At 42.8% G+C, this 6,000-nt stretch overlaps 1 protein-coding gene across 1 annotated transcript in view; it reads right to left on the reverse strand.

Annotated features, from left to right (window-relative positions):
• Positions 1-6,000, reverse strand: part of LOC306917692 (dystrophin-like) — a gene marked incomplete at its 3' end in the record, with an annotated part of 361,506 nt that overhangs the window by 170,744 nt on the left and 184,762 nt on the right. The window lies entirely within an intron of this gene.

Here is a 6,000-nt window from a genome sequence, read left to right on the forward strand (position 1 = left end):
CAATGAGGTCCAGTCGTGGAAAAATAACTCGCATTGTTTGTTTTTTTCCTCAAGTAAAAGTATCAATACTGCAATAGAGAAATACTGTAAAGTCCGGAACTCATAAAAAGCACTTGGGTCAAAGTATTTTAGCATCAAAATGTACTACTTAAAGTACCAAAAGTAAAAGCACTCATTGTGCAGAATGTCCCATTTCAAGTTTCGAAAATAGCAGATCTACAAGCTCAATGTGTTTGCTTGTACTGTAGATCTGCTATTTTCAAATGGCCGAAATGTATATAGGGCTGAAGTGGTTAATAATGTAAGTTTTGTAATAATAGAGTGAAAAAATTGAGTGAAAGTACAATCTGAGATGCCGTGGAGTAGAAGTAAAAGTGTTTGGAAATTGGAAATACTCAAGTAAAAATACCTCAACATTGTACCTAATTACAGTACTTAAGTAAATGTACTGTCCACCATTCTTCGAGCACAAGAACAAGTCACATGAGGTCACCGCGGTCTCTCCTCAGCCTTGGTCAGACCGATGAGCAGCACGCCGCGCTGGACGACGTGTGTGCGTGACCTTTGCTAAGCCGTGATCATTTTCAATTCTTTTAAGAGGTGAGCTTTCATTCAACCCGCGGTCTTGTTCTTTGATCCATTTCTGCCAGCGCCGGCGGCTGCTATACTTTATCATGAAAAATGTCCTCTCCTGCGAGAAAGCATTTTCAGACGGCCGTCCCTTCAACATTGCAACGCTTCCAATTTGACCCGCATAACCCATTTAGGCCTGACGTCGAAATAAAAAAAATGTTTGCTCCGAAAGAATATAATATTCAAAGAGTTTTTACGATTTTTCAAAAATAGCAGATCTACAAGCTCGTAGCGCGCCAGCTTGTAGATCTGCTATTTTTCAATAGCTAAATATCAAAAGTATAACATAATGCTTAGTTAAAACACCAAAATGTAAGCCTCCAGCATTCAAGCACTGGCTAAATGAAATGACTAGTACACTTCATCTTGAGAGAATAAGGTACTTCCTGAGAAACAGGGAGAGACAGTTTGATAAGGTTTGGCTGCCCCTTGTCCATTACCTGAGTAGAAACGATTAATAGACAGGATACCATTGATATGGTTGACTGTACGCCATTTTCTTTTCAGATGTTTTCCATGAGCTTTCTATCATCTTATTCTATAGTATGCGGTGTCACTGAGCAGTATGGGTGGGAGGGTTGAGGGATTTATTTCTCTTTTTTGTCTTTGTATTTTTTCTTTCATTTTTTGTTTTCTATAAAAGAAAAAATTATTTCATATCATAATGTTTTTTTAATAATTTATAATCTGTTCAATAAAAACCTATTTGACAAAAAAAAAACACCAAAATGTGTTCCTGTCCAGAATGGGATAACAGGCAATTTTCAGCTTATCTGCGATTTGACATCGGTCAGCGTTATGAAGAGAGAACGACGCTGTACAACTTTCTCTGCCCAAAAACTTCACATTGGTTAAAGAGAAATCTATATTATCGTCTCTGTCGGGGTTGGAGACCTCATTATGCCCAAATCTGTTATTTTTCAGGATTCAAAGACTTTTTGTGAGGCGCTGCGGTATAATAGGCATACCGTATGAATGGATCGAGCGAGGGATAATGTATGACGCTGCGGTAGTCGTCGAGAAATAATGACCGACAGGATGTTTTAGGCCTGATCTCAAAATAAAAAAAAGAAGTCTTCTGAAAGAATATATATTCAAAGATTTGTGCCGCATTTTTTACGATTTTTCAAAGATAGCAGACCTACAAGCTCGTAGCGCGCCACTCGGTGGCGCGCTATGAGCGGTGGCGGAGTTCTCCGTCAAGTTCAAGGTCATGGTCAAGTGCCCAAGCCGGAGATTGATAAATAGGATGGAGGTTAATGATAACAAAACCGTTCGCATAGCTCTAGAGCCTAGGAGCGCTTGTTGCCCGATCCGATGACGTGTCAAAAAGTGACACGTCATCGAAAATGTCCCCTGGCTGACGAAAACGAAAATCTTAAAACGATCATAACTCCCGATCTAAATCATCCCGTCTAATTCTGAAAAAAAGATCCTGTCGCGGTCCAGTCGCTAGTCGCGATAGATATATTATTACCTCCCGTTGTTGTCGATCGACTCTAGAGTGGTGTGGCTATTGTTAGCTGCTACACAGACATGCACACCAGCTTCCGGTGCGCCGGTAAAAGTGGTCCGTGCGCTATAAATGATGGGCACCCTGGATGAAATGGATTAAATAGTTCCGGGCCTCCAAAGTGTTAATCACCGAGACAAAGTTGATCCAGACTAACATTTTTCACCAATGTCCCGGAAAACCGTCCCAAAATACAATTTGAACCGTCCCAAAGTAAACGTATACAGTCCCGGTGTTAGCAGCACAGTCGCCTCGGGAAAACAAGGAAGTGAGTGCTGATCAAATAGAATAAATTTCCGGTCAATCCGGTCGTCTATTTCTTGCTTCCAAGTTAAAATGTTCTCAAAAACATTCTCGAGGGCAACGTTTAGTTGTAAATGGCATTGTGCGTTTTGTTTACACGGCTGTCACGTTGGATAAGGCATCGAATCCAAGCAGCGCAGCATGTGTTGTGCCTTTGATTAGCTGCGGTCTGCAGCTGTAGAACGGAGCGGTGATTAATCATGAAATTCACAGCTGAATTCAGCTGATTGACCAATCAGATTCCAGCATTGAATCAACATTCAAGCATGCAGATGTGGTGCTTCCTGCTTTTAACCCATTTCGACCGAGACCGATTCTACAAAATGTCTTCTAAATCATGACAGTTTTCTGAAAAACCTATATGTTCTATGTCAGTGGTTCTCAAACTATTTCATGTCAAGGACCCCCAGAATTATCTCTATTGGGCCACGGACCCCCATCTCAAAATGTGTAGTTCCAGGGACCCCCCCAGAAGCCAATATTTTAGTTAAAAATGTTCGCTCTGAAATATATATTCAAAGATTTGCACCACATTTTCACGACTTTTCAAAAATAGCAGACCTACAAGCTCGTAGCGCGGCACGGAGTGCCGCGCTACAAGCTTGTAGATCTGCTATTTTTCAATAGCTAAAGCATAACATAGTGTTTAAAACACCAAAAGGGGTCCCCGCCCAAAATGGGTTAAAAGTAACGTGGGCCAAATGCTCACTCATTTACACGGGAGCCACACAGTGGAACAGCCTGGAAACCAGTGTTAAACTGACATCCAATCTGAGGTCATTTAAACAGAAGACTAAACTATGTCTACTGGAAAAGGTTCCCCTATAAGGGGGTCATCTTAGAGGGAAGGACAGGGACGTACATGTTGTGTTGTGTATGTAATGTATATGTACTGTTGAGGTGGTTCGGTCATCTGGTCAGGATGCCTCTCGGGCGCCTCCCTAGGTCCCACTGGGAGGAGACCCCGGGGCAGACCAAGGCACAGTTGGAGGAAACACATCGACTCACTGGCCTTGGAACATCTCGGAATCCCCCCAGGAGGAAGTCACTAATGTTGCTCTGGAGAGGGAAGTCTGGAACACTCTGGTGGAGCTGTTGCCCCTGCGACCCGACTACGGATAAGCGGTTGAAGATGGATGGATGGATGTGTATGTATTGTGAATTTGTGATGTATTTTAAAGTATTGCTCCGTTCAGTGTGAGAGAGGACCTCAGTGGAAATAAGTTATTCAGACTTTACCGTGAAATCATTGAATCGCTGATCATAACGTCGTATTATGATTGCTTTTCTAAATGAATCAAATCAAAATCAAGCCGTGAAATAAAGCAAAACAAAACCTTTCATGACTGAAAATGTCTGTTAGAAAAAATGGCAGAGTCCAAATGTGCCATTTTGTGAAACAAACGATGGCAAAGTTGCTTATAATACGCAGACGACATGGCAACAGCGGTGGTGGTGGGTTGACCTGGCGTGGCCCTTCGCCGTGTTTACTTCCCCCTCCTCTATCGTGTCATCTATTATAGTCTCCTCTGCTCTCATCCCTTATGCCATTCTGGACGGGAACCCGGTTTGGGTGTTTTAACTAAGCATTAGGTTATACTTTAGCTATTGAAAAATAGCAGATCTACAAGCTCATAGCGCGCCACCGAGTGGCGCGCTACGAGCTTGTAGGTCTGCTATTTTTTTGAAAAATCGTGAAAATGTGGCACAAATCTTTGAATATAATATTCTTTCAGAAGACTTCTTTTTTTTTTATGTTTTTTTTGTGGCTTTCGCCTTTATTTTATATTTTTTATGGAGGGACAGACAGTAGGCTGACGGGAAATGGGGAGAAGACATGCAGTAAAGGCCGTCGGGATCGGGAGTCGAACCCGCGGCACACTGCCAGACTGGATTACCAGCCAAGGTGCCTGGACCGCTGAGCCATGGCCCAGGCTCAGAAGACTTTTTAGTCAGGCCTAAATGGGTTATTTCACTCTCTCCTGTTTCTCCTCGCTCCCGTCTCCTCCAATCACTTATTCGCTCTCTCCTCCTCCTCCTCCTCCTCATCTCCGGCGAGTAAATGAAGAGATGGATATTTAGGAAGGAGGAGGGGCAGAGGGAAGGAGACGAAGAGGGAACAGAGGGGAGGAAGCAACGAGGGGCAGTGGTGGAAAAAAGGACTCGTGTGTTTTACTTAAAGGGGCATTCCACTCATTTTCAACATTTTACTATGTCATTAATATACATTAGAGCTGTTGTGTGGAAATGATAAAACAAGTCCCCCCATTCTGTGTTTCCTAGAACTGGAGGTCTGAAAAAAATCATTAACATGGTGAATCACATCTTGATGATGTCATCAAGATGTGATTCACCATGTTAATGATTTTTTTGTTAACGATTTTTCTAGGAAACACAGAATGGGGGGACTTTTTATTATTTCCACACAGCACCTCTAAGGTATATTAATGACATACGTAGTAAAATGTTGAAAATGAGTGGTATTCCCCTTTAAGTCATTTAGGACTGAGGCCGATTCTAAAGAAAAAAAAGGTCTTCTATATCCTAAAGGTTTTCTGAGAATCCTATGTTTCATGTCAAGGACCCCCAAAAATATACTATATGTATTTGGCCGCTGACCCCCATCTGAAAATATGTTGTTCCAGGGACCCCCCAGAAGCAAAGATTTGAGATGCTCCGAAAGAATATATATATATTAAAAGATTTGCGCCATATTTTCACGATAAAAAAGAAGCAGATCTACAAGCTAGTATAACGCGTCACTCGGTGGTGCGCTATGAGCTTGTAGATCTGCTATTTTTCAATAGCTAAAGAATAACATAATACTTAATACTTATTAAATACCTCAAAAATCGTACTTAAGTAAATGTACTTAGTTACTTTCCACCACTGATGAGGAGAGAGGACAGGTGGTGTTTCTTTATAGCCTTTCATCTTCAAAACCTACAAGAGTCCGGTGTGGGTGTGGGTGTCCATGCTCACACAAACGCACGCACGCACACACGCTGTGGGTGTCCATGCTTGCACAAACACACACACGCACGCGTGCACGCTAGCACGCACGCACGCACGCACCCCTAAACCTCCGTCGTCATAGCAACGGCACACACCTCAATCCCACCCTCGTAATCAACAATGGACTGGACTGATGTGGTGGTATTTGCGTACGTGCTTTGCTCTTTTCTCTCGCTCTCTCTCTCTCTCTCTCTCTCTCTCTCTCTCTCTCTCTCTCTCTCTCTCTCTCTCTCTCTCTCTCTCTCTCTCTCTCTCTCTCTCTCTCTCTCTCTCTCTCTCTCTCTCTCTCTCTCTCTCTCTCTCTCTCTCTCTCTCTCTCTCTCTCTCTCTCTCTCTCTCTCGCAATTCGACACAATTCCATGCAACCTACTTAGTCCCAATTAGGGACATTGATTTACAGAACAACACAGAACATCACACGCTAATCAGACAAGAGACGTGGATGAGGGGAGAGTTGGGCAGAAAGGAGAGGAGAGGAGAGGAGAGGTTGAGAAGAGGAGAATATTGTCCTCCACTCCTCATTCATAAGGTCCCTT

The sequence above is a fragment of the Electrona antarctica genome, assembly GCF_951216825.1.
Source record: "Electrona antarctica genome assembly, contig: SUPER_24_unloc_1, whole genome shotgun sequence".
Taxonomy (NCBI): Eukaryota; Metazoa; Chordata; class Actinopteri; order Myctophiformes; family Myctophidae; genus Electrona; species Electrona antarctica.